This window comes from Aulostomus chinensis, chromosome 15, assembly GCF_037954235.1.
Source record: "Aulostomus chinensis isolate RoL2024-O1b breed Wild chromosome 15, RoL_Achi_v1.0, whole genome shotgun sequence".
In the NCBI taxonomy this organism is placed as follows: domain Eukaryota; kingdom Metazoa; phylum Chordata; class Actinopteri; order Syngnathiformes; family Aulostomidae; genus Aulostomus; species Aulostomus chinensis.
The window spans coordinates 3,463,987-3,480,507 of NC_141334.1; the positions used below are offsets into that span (position 1 = coordinate 3,463,987).

General features: G+C 43.8%; 1 protein-coding gene across 3 annotated transcripts in view; it reads right to left on the reverse strand.

The window, feature by feature from the left end:
• sgcd (sarcoglycan, delta (dystrophin-associated glycoprotein)) overlaps positions 1-4,268 on the reverse strand; it is a 247,945-nt gene extending 243,677 nt beyond the window's left edge. For 2 of the 3 annotated variants that reach the window (XM_086226538.1, XM_086226535.1), the window contains exon 1: positions 3,391-4,268. The gene's annotated coding sequence lies outside the window, so the exon portion shown is untranslated. Of the gene's footprint in view, positions 1-2,521; positions 2,564-3,390 lie in introns of those variants that run through there. The other variant, XM_086226540.1, reaches the window with a different exon arrangement.
• Positions 4,269-16,521: the final 12,253 nt, after the last annotated feature.

Sequence of the window (16,521 nt, forward strand, 5' to 3'; positions counted from 1 at the left end):
TATTGCTTGTAGTTGTACTTTAGGAAGATGGAAAGAGAGGGAGAGACGGAGAGAAGGAGACCAAGAGCTGAATTAGCCTGACAAGCTAATAATCAGCAATGTTGGAAACAAAGCAAAACCGCAGAAACATCAATATCCAGACAATGTGTCCAAATTACTTTGATGGACCCTGAATTTATTGTAATTCGGTTTTTGTGGTTTTTATCACAATGACAACAATAACTTTCTGGCTGTTCAGCTCATGCCCTCTCAAAATAGAGGTTACAAATGCTTGTTGTTTGAGGTACAGTAACAAATTAAGGTAATAATTGACCCTTTGAAAATCCACTTCCCATCTAAGTAGAGAGCTGTATTTGCCACATAACTCCACTCTTGAGTGTTTGTGCATGTGTGTGTGTGTGCATGTGTGTGTGTGCATGTGTGTGTGTGTGTGCGTGTGTGTGTTTGTAGTATTCAAGTAAAATGAACATCCAAACTATCAGTGATGCTAACTGGAATAAACCTGCTAAAACATAAAGAACTGACTCCATCTTCCTGTTAGCATTGAGCTCAACTGAGGGTTTCATGTTGATGCTAATGGTTTTACTGTGGGCTTGACTGACAGATCACGGCGTCCAGAGTCAAATGGTTCCTTGGTGCCTTGTATCAGACGCCAAAGACCTTGAGAGTGTAACTATGTGACACCTGGGATGAGAGCGGCTCATTTGACGTATGAGTTAGCGAGGTTTGTTCTGTTTTCGCAAGCCTCACCTTTGTGTCTGGGCTCCTGCTGTCTTCATCGCCTCACACCTGTGCCATCAGCGCACCAGCTCATCATCATCAAGTCATCATCCTTACAGTACAAGAGCCCCAGCTCCTCTTTAACTCATCACCAGATTGTCAGTTTACTTCTATGTGCTGTGTCTCTTTGTGCCCAGGATCCTCTTCACCTGCCCGCATCAGCAGAAAGGTTTCCTGCTTCAGATTTTTATATCTGAGGCGAAGCATCCTCACATCCACGTGTGGCTCAAGCACTTGATGAGCAGCCTCACAGTCTAGCAGAGCCTGCGTAGCTCTATGACACGTTGCTGTGCTTCAAGCCAAAATTTCAAGGCTAACGTGTTCACGTACAGCAAAGGATCCCTCACTTAACTGGATTTGCAAATATGACGATTGAACAGGGTTAGATTTAAGTTTTATCTTGCGGTTCAGTACTTTGATATGTTAGTGTTCAACGGAACAAGAGCAGTCGATAGAAATCCATACAGGACAAAAACAAATTTGTGTCCAAAAACTAGAAGAGCAGCTGCAGAAAACTGCCAAGAGATTGTTGTAATGACCCTAAAAAAAAACAGCAAAATCGGTTGAACAGCTGAAGCTAACAAGGACACATCGATGTTCATCACAGTTGCTGGTCACATTCCATTCTTTACTGCTGCTAATTGGGACAAACTTCCGAACCAATGTCCACCAGAAACTCCGTCTGCTTCAGTACAGACTGCAGCAGTTGGGACTTCTCCGCTTTGTTACATCACATTTCCTCATAACAATTTTACACTTTTCAATGCGAAATTTATTTCAGTCCACATAAGTGTTTGTTTCTTGGCTCCAACTCTAAAACCCTTTGCACCATTTCAGTCTCCGTCTTTCAAAGCATATTAAGAAACTCAATACTGAGACACAGGAGCCACACCGCGAGCGTTCCGGCCTGATAATTGCAGCATGACGAACAGCAGCGCAGGAGTTTATATGCTCTTCAGAGATTGTTTGCGTAGAAAATGTTATTATTTTCAATGCCTTTTGTTTTCTACAAACTTTCTGCATCTATGGACCAACAGACTGTTTTACAGCAAAGGAAGAAATGATAAAGGAAACCCCCAAAAAGGGAAAGTATAGTGTCTAGAACAGCGCCAGTGCTGTTTGGCAGAGTATCTGAACCTCTAGAGCTCTTACAATCCCCTCATCAAGTGTTTGCACTCATGCTCCAATGACACCAATCAAGCCAACGACATCATAGTCGTTCATGTCTTCCGTTGTACACTTGAAGAAAACACTGCACTTTGCCTCCAAACCAAAGAGGACATTTCCTTTCATCTGAGACAAGATGCAAGAATGAAACTAATCTGTACATCGTTATTCATGTGCAATGGCTTCCTTCCAGGTTGTTCTCGTTCTACTTTCTATTCAAACAAGGAGAATTATATAATCATATTGGCCTCTAATTGACATCATCATGTTATGCATTTACATATTAATGATTTACTGATAAATCACTGATCTAATGACTCCAAGCTTTGGTATGGTTTGAGTCCTGACTGATGCACTATGACTGCAACTGTTAAACTAAAGTAACTCTGGTTTTCAAATCCACAGATTGTCATTTGTGTAATTTATTCAACGAATGCAAAAGAGCAATGAACCAGAAAATACAGCAGAACTTGAAGTGCAGTCACTCGCAAATGTGCAATTCTCTGCACCGACTTGATCCAGGAACACCATCTGATCTCAGTGGCAAATAGCTGAGAAATCCTCGATGACCTACCGGGGCTCTGGTGCTGCTTGATTTAGTAGAAGTTGCTCGTCGGTGAAGGCGCTGCCTGTGAATACCTCCGCGATTACCCCACATCTGGTTCTCCACACAGACATCACGCTACTGTTAACTATTCAGAGGAAATGGGAGTAACCAACTGATACACGCTCTGGATGTAAAGACTCCCCGATCAAGGTTGTCCAGTGGCAGTTACATGATCCAGCTCAAGTGGATGATGATCACGATGTGAGAATTCGCCAATAGATCCTCTATTAAGCTCCATTTCTATTAGCGAATGTCACTAGGAATAAGCCCACAATTAAAAGTGGTTTTTAATCTGAGAACTAGATGTTAAAAACTCTCCAACAGTCATCTGGATTCTGCCGACAATGAGTCATGCATCGAAGACAATGAGACTTCTCCCAAAATTGATTTAATGAACTTAAAAGAGCTGCAGCCTCTTCCTGAGTGTGTCCTCCTCACCCCGACCACCAACCTGAGAGCAAATAGACGCCGGCTGATCCAGAAATCCACTCCACACTAAACACCTCGGGGTTCTCAGCTGCAGTGCAATTCCATTCTTACCGGCTGCCAAGCAGAGACTCATAGTGATGGTCATTGCCACAGACACTGGATGATGCATAGTAAACAGGACGGAGCAGTGCCAGTCATGGCTAATCAGACCAGTCTGGATGATGTTTTAGCAGCTCAATAGGAGAGTTTTTGTCTTTTCATGAGCTCATAAGCAGCGTAAAACAGTCATCCAGCAAAGCAAAATCTGCCTCCTCAGTGAAACTCCAAATATATAGGATCGATGTTGGTCAGAGAGAGCAGAATGACAATGAAGCAGCACGGCGAAGTCAAAGTAAAAGCAGCCTTACCTCTTAGTCAGATGCCAAAATTGTCTTGTACAAGTCAGAAAATCATGGAAGCAGCTGGTGCTCCTCGATTTATAAAGTGATACAGGAATTTTCAGGACTCTTTCTGGGGATCCCTTATTTCTTCAGTGCCTTTCGGTGATTTTGAGATATCTGAAGTCTGGTTCAGAGGCTGAAGTCCAGCAAAACCAGCAGCAGACAGATCATTTCCATATGTAACACCAGCACCTCTGACATGTCTCTTCTTCCCTTTTGGGGACCAGGGTGCTTCAAACTACGATCTAGCTGGGACAGAGAAGTAGGCATCAGCAGCAAGAGTACGGGTAGTTGTAATATTCCTGACTGCAGACAGAACTGGGCATCCTTATCTGGATAGATATAGAGGAGGAGATGAGAAAGGTCCAGTGCACCAGAACTGCAGAGCGCACAGCCAGCGCAGCACGCACTCTTGTTGCTCAAATCCCCCCAAAATGGTCTGATTCTAGGCAGGAGGCAGGCAGATCAACGCAGCACAGAGGAAATGGGTGCTGTTGCATCAACATTGCTCTGACTGCAGTTTTCTTTTATAAAGAGCAAAAAAAAAAAAAAAAGGAAAAAATAAAAATCACCACTAAATCTCCAACAGAATCACCTCGAGCATCATCTCCTCTCCGGGTTCCTCAAGTCTGCACAGGACTGTTAGTGAGAGGGGAGGCAGCGAGAGAGGGGAGTGTGTATGCATGCATGCATGCGTGTGTGTGTGTGTGTGTGTGTGTATATTTGTATGTGTGTGTGTGTGCGTGTGTGTGTGTGGGTGCGCGTGTATGTGTGTGTGTGAATGAGTGTGTGTAGAGGAAGATATGTGGTGAGAGGAGAGTGGCAGTCAGGCAGGAGGCTGCGAGCGCGAGTGGAGCCGGAGAGCGATGTGAGGAGAGAGGAGGATTCTCAGAGAGGAGGAGGGTGGGGGGTGGGTGCTCGGGAGAGTGAGTGAGAGAGAGAGAGAGAGAGAGAGAATGAAAGAGCACGAGAGACAGAGGAAGAGCAGCTCTGACTGTCAGTGACTACATTAACACTGAGTAGGTGGAGTTTTCCTTGCAGCAGGCGAGGAGCATCATGATTTGAAAAGGGGGGGGCAGAAAATTATGGGATAAAAGAGGAGTTGAAAATTTTGAGTGTTTAGAGGTTAAAGAAACATGCTACAGGAGTGGCAGCTGCAGAGAGAGCAAACACAATTTGCAGAGAAAGAGAGCAGGAATGTGTGTGTGTGTGTGTGTGTGTGTGTGTGTGTGTGTGTGTGTGTGTGTGTGTGTGTGTGTGTGTGCTGGGGGCTCCCCAGCTGCAGTGAAGCTGGCATACTGACAGTCCAACTCTCGCCAGGGGTCATAAACATCGATTAGAATATTTAAAGGTGCACGGGCTCGTGCACGTAAAGAAAACACAGCTACTTAAAGGCCCTGGCACACACCCAGACACACAACAGCCACATATTCTGCACGCACGCACACACACACACACACACCTACACACACACACACACACACACACACACACACACACACACACACACACACACACACACACACACACACACACACACAGTTTCTTGCAGTCCATAAGCTTCCTTTATTGACCTGCAGTCACAGGATCCCCGTGTAATCATTTTCTTGTTTTTGTTTTCTTTGAATTTGTGAAAACGCCGGTGTTTACAGCCCTTGAGCATGAACACGATTTTTGGGCCCAATTTTAAGACATGACATGTTGAATAAAATTATTAGCTTTTTTTTTTTAGGAAATCCCACACTCAGAATTTTAGATTTGATTACTTTCTCTGACAGGAGTCCATGTAACACCCGGTGAGTTCAAGGATCAATGGAAAGGATCAATGGAAAAGTAAGAAGAAAAGTAGAAGTTTCAGCTGAGGTCAAACTCTTATTTTTAACTCTTATTTTTGGCATCCAAAAGGTGTTGTCACATTGTGATGGGATGGCTTGGTGAGAGGTTCAGGATTGTGAAACAACAGTCAGGCTTCATATTTTTTATTTCCTATAATATGACACATTGCATTGCAGCCACAAGGACCAAGAGAGCAGGGTAGAGTCCTGGGTTCAGCTTTAAACACACACGCGCGCGCACACACACACACACACACACACACACACACACACACACACACACACACACACACACACACACACACAAGAACCAAGAGAGCGGGGTAGAGTCCAGGGTTCAGCTTTAGACACACAGACACACATGCGTCTTGGTGCTCAGTGGCACATTGTGTGCGGAGTGCAAAAAACACACTCATGCTCCTTGACTGTGATATGATTTCTGCATTTGTCTATTCATGCCTGGCTCAAACACTGCAGATTTATTGAAAAAAATGACAAAACAAATGAATGAGAAGAGCAGACCAAGCCCCCAAAGGTGCTGCTGCAGCAGGGTGGATAGAGAGAGAGAGACAGAGAGAGAGAGAGAGAGAGAGAGTGCTGAGCACTGAGCAAAGAGGGACTCACAAGTTTCCATTCGTAAAGCTCCCAAAACCATTCCCATTGTTCAGTTATTTCATGTGGAATCAAATCAGAGTCGTGGCTCGGCTGAGTCGATGTAGCAGCGCCAGCCGGATCCAACTCACATCAATGCAACACTAAAGCTGGTGAACTAATAATCTACTAAACTGATCGCCACAAATCTACTTTTGGCAATGACACGCAGACTTCATCCTGAATGGAATTTTATGTTTCACTGACTCAACAGAATAATCTATTAGTGCAAAATCAGGCATCGTTACTCATGAGTTGTGGCTTCGCAACAGACGAGGAGAAAGACGTCTGTGTCCAACAAATTTATCCTAATCCAGTTCCAGTCAGACGCTCGCATGTGTTTAAAAGCGACCCATATCAGAGTCCTAAACATCCAGCTCACGGGCCGCAGTCTGATCCGTTCCTGATGATTCAATAATAAAAATAGCCTCGGTGCCCCTCAGAGGGAGACGACACGCTGTAGAGCAGTATGAGGTCACAATGTCACTCTGTTATTCAGAGAAGATACTCACTATTTGTGGAAATTACAAATGAGAGAAATGTAGTGACACTGTGAACATAATTCTCCTCCATCTTTGCTTGTAGGAGCTCAGGAACGAGCGTTAATCTCAGAGGGGAGGATCCAGCAGGACCTGAGTGTCACGACTCAGCTCGTCCCGAACTGCAGCCTGTTGAATGAACCACTGCAAACATAGCTGACAGTGACTAGCTTTAGCCTTCCAAGCTATTAGCCCGCAGAGAATTTATGGTCTGAGCAACCTGTTTGCACGCTGGCCTTGTCAAAGACTCGTCAAAGAATCTTTACATCAAGCTGCACTGTGTTCTGTCTTTTTGATCACTTCATCTGACTTGGATTGTGAAAAAAAAACTTACTTCTTCGATAAAACATGGATGAATTAAATCATAGTCCCATTTTATGGACTTTGTATTCATGTATTTGTACACGTAAAATATTTCAAATAAAGATTTGAAATGAAGTGCATGTGCAGGTGAGGTAAGAAGCCTGTCTAGGGCTGATGTAAGAGCCCTGCCAATTAAAAAAAAAAAAAAAATCGAATCATATGTATAGCTGGAAGAAAGAAGTGAAATGATATGAAATAAAATATAAGTCTAAATCAAATGAGCTGAACGAGCACTTCTCAACATTGCCATTAGGAATCATGTTCACGGTTCACTCAAGCTTGCTTGAATCACAAAATAATAGATGAATTTAACCTTCAATTAAAAATGAGCTGAAGATATTTAGAGCACGGAGAGCTTCTGCGTTCAAATATTGTCAATTCCACTCATTTGTGCTTGTTGCCTGTTAAAGTAACTGTGAAACATTGCTTGTTAATTCCTCTTTCCTGTCAGGATGTACTTGGCACGCGGAAGCGAGCGGCTGATGGAGAAACAGCGATGGATAAAGAGGCGCCTGGTAATAAATGGGAAAGTGTGCAGCCTCCTTACAGAAACAAAGCTACAATAATCTAAATTATGCATGTGTGTGATGTTTTGTTTGGCACAGAACCTCCTGCTTTATTGCTGTCTTGAAAGAAGCTATAGGGGAAATGTATGTTCCTTGTGTGCATATAAGAAAGCACCAACTGCCTTAAAAGAACTAACATATGAAATTCATTTCCATATAAAAGATGTGAATAATCTCATTCAGCAGGTTGCACCGGAATGATGATCAAGTTTTTCATGCTTTTACAAATGATTGCAAAACAAATGTTGATCCCAAAGATGGACTATATCCTCATTAACTGGTGAGTGAAGGATGTGAGTGTACTTTTAAGGATTATTGTTACACAGTAAATAAAAATATGAGCTGGTTTCTTCACCTCTTCCAGGCAGGTGAACAGTGGAGCTCGAAAGTTTGTGAACTTTTTACAATTGTGCCATTATTCCCCACAGACATGACATAAAATCGGACTCAACTGTGTTCTGAGATTGCTGTTATTGGACATCCATCCTACCATGCAGCTGTTTGGTGTTTATCACTGGAGGACACATGAACAACATGAAACCAAATGAATCCACTGCAGAGCTGGCGGCGAGCGCTCACATGGAGGAGTCCAACTTATGTCTCACACAACTTCGGTCTTAAGCTGAATGTTTGAGCGCCTGTCATGGTTTCATAGCTGGTCGGATTTTAAGTTGTCAACAGCAATTGAGCGACTGGTGTTGATGCACCCAATGTACCGCATTTGCAGCTTAATCCCGCCCTCTCAACTTGAAGAACCCTCTCAGGTGAGGACTTAAACATCTTCAAGAAAACTGAAACAAGTCATCAATCATTAATACCACAAGTCCCCTCATGCACAATCATCTGCAGTCTCCAGTGGGTTGTGGTCCAGTTATTTAAAGCCTCCATGGCTCACCCCGCTTCTTCTTCTCTATGTCTTTTTACAGCATCTAACATCCAGGTTATTTTGTGCATGACTGCCACCAGACCTGTTCATTTCAAGCCAGTAATATTCTCCATCTCTGAATTCTCTCCACGGCCCACGAATCACGTTGTGTGTGGAGCCGGCCGGCTTGTTTGACTGACTCACACAAGCACTTCATGTTCATCATCATCGCCATCATCATCATTATCATGCAGGCTTGGCGTCACAGAGAGATATCTCATAAATTCTTAAAAGAATGAGACCAAATTACACCAGTTTTACACTTTTATTTTGGTTACGACACGACCATTTCCTTTTCCCGTTTCAAGCCTCTGGCGCTACGTCTTTACTTTTCCCATCTGGAAACACTGGGAGTGCGTCATTCAGGATGGTGAAGGTGGAATGAATGAATGTGTGCAATGATACGAAAGATCTTCAGCTCCAGTATTTTATGATAACAATAAATGATCACTTTTTAGACGCGCAATTACAAGTCAACGCCATTCTGACATTTGACGGTATTTCATCATAACCTCATGAAATATGTATTTTCACGAAACGTTATGCACACGACTTCACACATAATCTTCCTCAGGAATTCCCTTTGCTTCCTTGTACTGAGCATCAGCTACGAATGTCCTGACATGTGAGTGCTGGCTCAAGATAAGATGATTTAAATATGAATTTTCATGCGTTTCTCGCCGCGGGTATAAAGACGAAGAGTGAGCGAGAACAGACTGCACATTTACGTGTTTATCATAATTATGTTGCTAATATGATGATTACTTTTACCTTCGATACTTCAAATGGATTTTTCTGACTGTACCTGTGCACTTTCAGATATAAAAACCTATAAAAGAATATCGGCCACTTTATCAACAATTCTCGGTGTTCGTTATCATTCGGGGTCTGGTGTGACTGTCAGGGTGTTTTTGGGTGTGCTTTTTTTAAACTCCCTCGTGAAACTGACGCATCAGAAGACAACGTGCATCGACTTGTTTTAAGGAGAGAAACTTCAGCACAGCTGCGTTATTCATAAACACCTCATGTTGCCATGTTCAGTTGTGTGAGCAGCAGCCCCCCCCCCACACACACACACCTCCTTTCTTCAGTTTAGGGAGCAGAAGGAGGGGGGTTGATGATCGTGATGAAATTCTCACTAGCATCACCTTCATCATCATCGGCTTCATTGCTGTTTCTGATTAGCTACTTAATGGGTTCACACGTCATTATGCTCAATCATTGTGGGAGTCCCCATCGCTCCGGCTGAATTATGCAGCCAACCCTTCAGCTGAGGAGGGTACAACTGTCTGTACTTGCTGGTAGAAAAAGATGAAGAGCTCTGTGGAGGCCACAGGACCACAGGAGGCCCACATCCTGGCATAAGGGATCCTGAGTAGTGTGTTAGCTGCTACTCAGTGCAGTTCCTGCTTTGTCCTCATGGAAGTTACTTACTTGCAGTCGTTTGCTTTTGCTCTTGGTGTTTTGTTGTGTCTGAAATTGTTCACATTTCAAATTGTCAAACTTTTACAGCTGAAATGACTGGAAGAGAGGAGTGTTTTGTTCTCTGAAATTACTGAGCGACACATTCTGAACACCAGAGTCTCATCAGTGTCAGTCGCATTTGCTCCTTCAACTTAGCATGTGCTCCTGCTCCTGGCATAACCCCCAACAAATGAGAACACAAAATCAATTGACACCATGGATATTTTGCGTTGTCTTTTGCTGCCTTGAGAGATCACTTATGCAATTGCTGCTTTAGTGAAATAAAAAGGTTCAGTAACACAAGAAGCGGTTGTTGTTTGTGCTACAGGCTCTCGACTGGCAAACTAGCACACAACAACCTTCTCGTGGCGATGGTCGTCGCTTCATGCATGTGTTTGTGCAGCTGTAGGTGCAGAGCAGGACCCCAGCAGTGCAAGAGAGCATGACGCTTTAAATAGTGGTGCTGACCTGGATGGAAGTGCATGAAATTATCCTGAGCCATGCAGGGAACTGACTCAACTGTGAATAATCAAAAGGAATCAAAATGTAAATTCAAGTCAAGGACTCCCCCCCCCCCCCCCGCCCCCAAGCAGAGCTTCTTGACTGGCAATTTTCTTAAAGTGTAGAACAATACATCAATTTATATTTTGCAATAAAGCATTCAGTTAAAAGCCATACCAGACTCTTCACAAACCACCTCATCACAGGTCTCTTCAGTGTTCCTGCCCGAATGAAATGGGAACGTGCGTAGATGTGCGACATGAGTGGAGGACCCTCACATTCTCAGTCTAAAATCTCTCCGACAGAGGAATGCGAAAAAGCCCCCCCTCACGCTAAAGGAGAATCTTCATTTGCCTGAAAGTGAGACCCTTGAATCAGTTCTCCCTGCAGCAGATCTCAGTTTCCAAGATATGTGAGCCGGAAAGCCAAAGAGGGAGTAAGGACAATCAGAATGAGAGAACCGATGAGAAAGACAGGGAAGAGTAGAGAATGAAAAGGAAGGACACAACAAAAGCGTGTTGTAATAACTCTTTGAACAGGTGGTTTGATAAGGAATGTGTTTGTTTGAAAAATCTGTCATGACTTGGCAAAAACGGGAAGCAAACACGCTGAATCAGTAGTCGGCTCCTGCTGCAGGTGACCATACGGTAGCTTAATATCCCGTCAAAGAAGAGAAGTGAAACAACAGCGACCATGGAAACAGACTGTCTAGAGTAGTAGTAGATGATAGATTTCAAACTCGGGTTGCACGGTGGTGCAGTGGTTAGCACTGTCGCCTCACAGCAAGAAGGTTCCGGGTTCGAGTCCTGGCTCGGGTACTCCGGCTTCTTCCCACCATCCAAAAACATGCAATTGGGGACGAGGCTGATTGATTCTCTAAATTGACCGTAGGTGTGAATGTGAGTGTGAATGGTTGTTCGTCTCTCTATGTTGGCCCTGTGATGGACTGGCAACCTGTCCAGGGTGAACCCCGCCTCTCGCCCATTGACGCTGGGATAGGCTCCAGCCCCCCCCCCCCCCCCCCGCGACCCTTAATGTGTAGGAATAAGCGGAAGACAATGGATGGATGGATTTCAAACTCAGGAGTGCACAAGTCAAAGAAAAAAGTAGTCAAAATAGGGGAGATTTCTAAAATATAGGCTTTGTAATCATCTGATAAACACATCAAAAGTCCATTGATCCATGAAGGTCCATTGATTTCATACTGCCATACTACTCTGCTGCAGGAAGTAAGTATTTTCTCTATTAGTACTTGGTAAGGCTTTACCTGATATGCAGGATATATTAGGTAATTTGTCATTTCAGTATTTTAATACAATGTATCACACACAAACAGAGGTGGTGAAAGAGTGATAGGAGGAAATGAAGTTTTAATACAGTGTTGTAACTATGACATTGATATATGATTTTATGGCCGGTGGGAATCAAGAGAATGACAACCTGGGTGAGTGATTGACTCAGCATGCTTTATTCATAGGGTGAGTCTGCTACATTCGTTCATGGTTGGGAAGTAAAAAAGAAAACAGAGGCCTTTTAGCTCGCTCAGGCAAAAAAAAATATGTATTTGCAATGCCCATAATTGATTTTAAACTGGGCCATGATTAAGACTGGGACTTTTATGCTGATGTAGTTAGTCATGCTGCAAATGCACCAGTGGCTTTGGACTTTATGAGCCAGTACCAACAATTTGAGGGGCACAGAGCAAATTCAGTCAGAATCCTGAGATGGATTGTAAATTTAAGCGCTATACTCTATTGCAAAGAGGCATTTCATAAAAGAGGGATGTCTGTTCACTGAAAAGATTGAAATATCTTTTTTTAAATCAGCACTACATGATGAAGGGAAACAGAGAAAATAGGCTCTGCATTCTTTTACACAAAACCCTTCAAATCCACTCTGGAAGTCATGACATCTGGTGCTCTATGACTGACTGACCTGCAACTGCAATGTCGACTTGGGCAAGTATATGACTGCAAAATGATCCGAATTATTATTATCAACTATTATTATTTAGAACAAGACCACAAAAGAATGATAGAAATTGCTTTATTTTTCAATCTCCATGTCAGAATAGAGATCTCTGTTGTCCCAGGTGCTGCACCCGGACACAGCCGCTCAGTTCCAGAGACCAGCTGCTTCGATGGCAGTTTGTTTCCTGTTGCAGGTGCAGAGTGGAGACGGCACAATCCTGGGGTTTCTGTGTGTTTCCACCATTTTGTCCTGGTGTCAAACCTGGAGTCTGCGTGTCTCGTCTCTGTCCGTAGTGCTGAACTATGTAACCTAGGTTGTGTGTGTGTCTGTCCATGGTGCTGAAGCTTTCTGTGTGTGTGTGTGTGTGTGTGTTGTGTGTGTGTGTGTGTGTGTGTGTGTGTGTGTGTGTGTGTGTCCTTGGTGCTGTACTGCTGTCTCTGCTCTATTTCCTGGGTCATCGTCAGACTAACCAATTAATCACTCGATCACGACATAACTGCCAAGCTTTTTGTCTACCTGAGTGATGAGAGACTGGGTGTCTGTCTGGCGGCGACTGCCTGACTGACTAGTTTATGGGAGAACTGAGCGATCAACTGGCTGGCAAAGAAGGGAGGGGGGATCTCTGAAAAGTATCTGAAATCTGCACAGTGTTTATATTTGAGAAACAAATTATACATTCTTTGACCGTAAACTCTACGGAGAGCTATGTCGCTTCTATTTTTTTCCTCTCTTGACTAAATCTGCCAGTGAATACAAAGTAATTACTTTCAACTTCATGCTATTTGCACACGTTGAAGGGAGTCATAAAGAGAGGCAGCGAGGTAGAGAGAAGCACAGAGTGCAGTAATACTGCCTCTCATCAAACGGTAAACAAATAACATACAACCTCACGCAGCTTCAAGCCCCAAGGCTCAACTGCTTTCATGTGCATATGCTTCCATTACACATGGCTGTGAACCACACCGCTCTAATTACCACTGAACATGATTTTGGGGCTGGTATGACATCCATGCATTGCCTTTCAAAGATTTTTCACTTATCTCCCTTAGAATATAAATCAGTTGTTTGTTTTTTTTAATCTGGTTTGAGGGATTATAATCACTGCTTTGACCAGACCATGTGACCTGAATAATCTGTGTCACTATGCATTTGTGACAGACAGCAGTTCTTGCCGCGGTAGTGTTTATACCTGCATGTATTGGATTGCGTGTGTGGGTGTGTGTGTGTGTGTGTGTGTGTGTGTGTGTGTGTATGTCTGCGCACAGTCAGAGGTCTTGGGAGAGGCTAAAGGTTACCCGAGAGAGCAATGTCAGCTACAACAACCTCCTGTTCATGTGCTCAACTCAAGCTTCCAGCTCAGACAGGTCCAAACTCAGAGATCACTGAGCTTCACACACACACTCTCACACACACACACACACACACACACACACACACAGGATTTTTGAGGAAATAACACATCCTACAGCAGTAGGACAGGCGTTACAGATCCTGACAAACAGAACTCATGCCAGAGGCCAGATGTTTGCTGTACTCACATGAAGTGGGAAACTACAACAACACAAACAATTTCTCTAAATGTGTGACCTGCCAGTTTTGGAGGAGATGTGGTGTTTGGGCTCACAACACAACCTTCCTCCCACAGTGTCTGTTGGAGCCTTTTATCTAACCATATCTCTCAACCTAGTCTTTCCTGCTAAATATGGATAACATTGCACCTCCTGTCTTATCAGAGATGTTGTTGGCTCAGAAATGTTTAATATATTTGTGTTTTGTGGATAGTAGACTTGTGGTACCAGATATTGTTTCTGGAGATACAAGATAAAGTTTGGGGTTTTCTGAATGTCACAAAATGACTTAAAATGATGCTCAGCTTCAACTGTCCTCCGTGAGGAATTACACTTGAGACACTGATTTCTCCGTGGCAGGATTGGGCCACTTTCCAATGCCGTTGCTCCTGGTAAGACAGTGTTTACGGGTGCACAGCTCACCAAAAATGTTGGTTCTGCAATGTAGTTTCCTTTCAAAATCTCTGATGGTCTCTACCTCCAGCACCAAGACCTCAGAGAACGTCCTCAGTCTCTGTGAGCCGAGTGTTTACATACGTGACTGACCAGAAACATACGATGCTGTTTTATCTGTGGGTGGCTGTGCTCCCACAGGGGAAATGTGCCTGAGGGTTAAGTGAAGTGCTGCAGCAAGAAAAACACATTAATTAAATATGGACAAACAATAACTGCAGATAAAACAGCGGAGCAATTAGTCACAAGACACTCACACTGCTGACAGAGTTTCAAAGGCATATGCAGGGACTGATTAGGGAGGCGGGCTGCTCAAGACTTCTCTGGAGGACTCGGGGTCAGTTATGCTGCACAAAATATAAGCCGCCATTAAACCCATCTCTCACCACGTCCACAACCTGCTGGTCAAGCACAGCAGAGCACCTCCAGCAAGAGACTCATTCAGCAGCTCTGCAGTGACAAAGAACATTAGTGGAAGTTTCTCCTGCCAGCTGCCATCATCCTGAGTCCCTTGTGCGTGGGGACGGGGGGGCTTCTCTGGCAACAAAGCCTCACCTCTCCCCCGCTATAACAAGAACAGATGGCTGACATCCGCTTATTTATTCCAACTCTTGTGTTGCTGATTCTATCGATGGATCTGTAAACTAACATCGCTGATGCATTTTTGTAGTTTTTGGCGGTATTTATCATCCTCTGACTTAGTTTTGCAGCGCTGTGTGAGTTTGCATGGAAGTAATGTTTTTTAGAATTTATCTGGCTGAGTGAGCACAGCCACCAGCAGATTTCTCAGAGGCTTCCTCCGCTGTTTGACAATTGTAATCAAATGACAGCTGTTTAAAGTTCTGCTCTATTTGGTACACTGAGCAAAGCGAAGGGTGCGATTTCAGGAGCGGTCAAACATTTGGCCCCGGAGCATCATCACTGTCAATCATGTCTTTAAACCATGATCATGATTGTTTTACTAACTTCATTGAGTGTTTCCTCATCCATCGGGGATATCACCGAAATCATTCAGCTCCCGGATCAGCAAAGGCAAACAATTGGATCTTGTCAATAAGGGTTTTTGCTTGTAAAGCATTGTTCTTGATGGACAAATACGATCCTGTCGTTTCCTGTCTGGATTCATTCAGATGTATTGTATCTAAATTTTAAGTTTTAATTCAGAATATCGAACGATGTGAAAATATGTGAATTCAATATCTGCGCAGATACTTTAATGACATAATCAGGAGGAAAAAAAGAGTGAGTGAAAAACAATAGAAAGTGAGGAAGGAGAGGAGAAATATGAAATGGCTCCATTCTCTCTTCTCCTCCCTCCTCTGGTAACCTGACAATTTGCTCCACCCCACCAGGAGCAGCTGCGGGGCCTTTCTAACAACCGAGCCAGCTGCAGATTGAGAGCAGAGGACTGTTACACCGGCGCGAGCAGCAAAGCTGGTGACCTACGGCTCAGGCTCTGCACCCCCTCACCAAGGCCTCGTCACTGAGGAAATGGTGAATAGAGACAATATGACAGTGGACAGAGTTAAAAATAGCATCCACAATAGAGATGCAGTCGGTGCAGACGCACTTCTCACGAACCAGAGTGCATTTGTAGTTCTTTGAAGAACTCCACCAGGAGAATTACAAAGTTGTGTGAGTGTGTTTACTGAAAGGACAAACATGATCCCACAGAAACTTAATCATGAAAAATCTACGGAGCATTTTCTGTTTGATTTCAGTCAAAAAACAATTGTTATGAGACATTTCATCTCATATCTAATCTAATAATATCATCATATTGTATGTAAGGGGCTCTCGAAGTACGGGCCCTAAACCCCCCTACTGCCAAAGAGCTGTACTGCAAACCACCCTCACCCAAAAAAACCCAACAAAAAACATCCATCCATCCATTTTCTACCACTTATCCTGTTAAGGGTCACAGGGGGTGGAGCCTATCCCAGCAGCCTTCAAGTGAGAGGCGGGTCACCAGTCCATGGCAGGGCCAACACATAGAGACAGACAACCATTCTCTCTCCCAGCCACACCTACGGTCAATTTAGAGTCTGGATTAACCTGGTCCCTCTTGATGTCTTTGGACTGTGGGAGGAAGCTGGAGGGTTAGGGTTAGGCTCCAGCCAGGGCTCCATCCACAACCTTCTTGCTGGGAAGCAACAGTGCACTGCTCCACCATGCCTTCCCCAACAAAAATCAAAAAGAAAAAACAAGTGTTATTTTTGAGTGATTATCTCTGTGATTCATCACCTGGAAACCTTGTTGTCA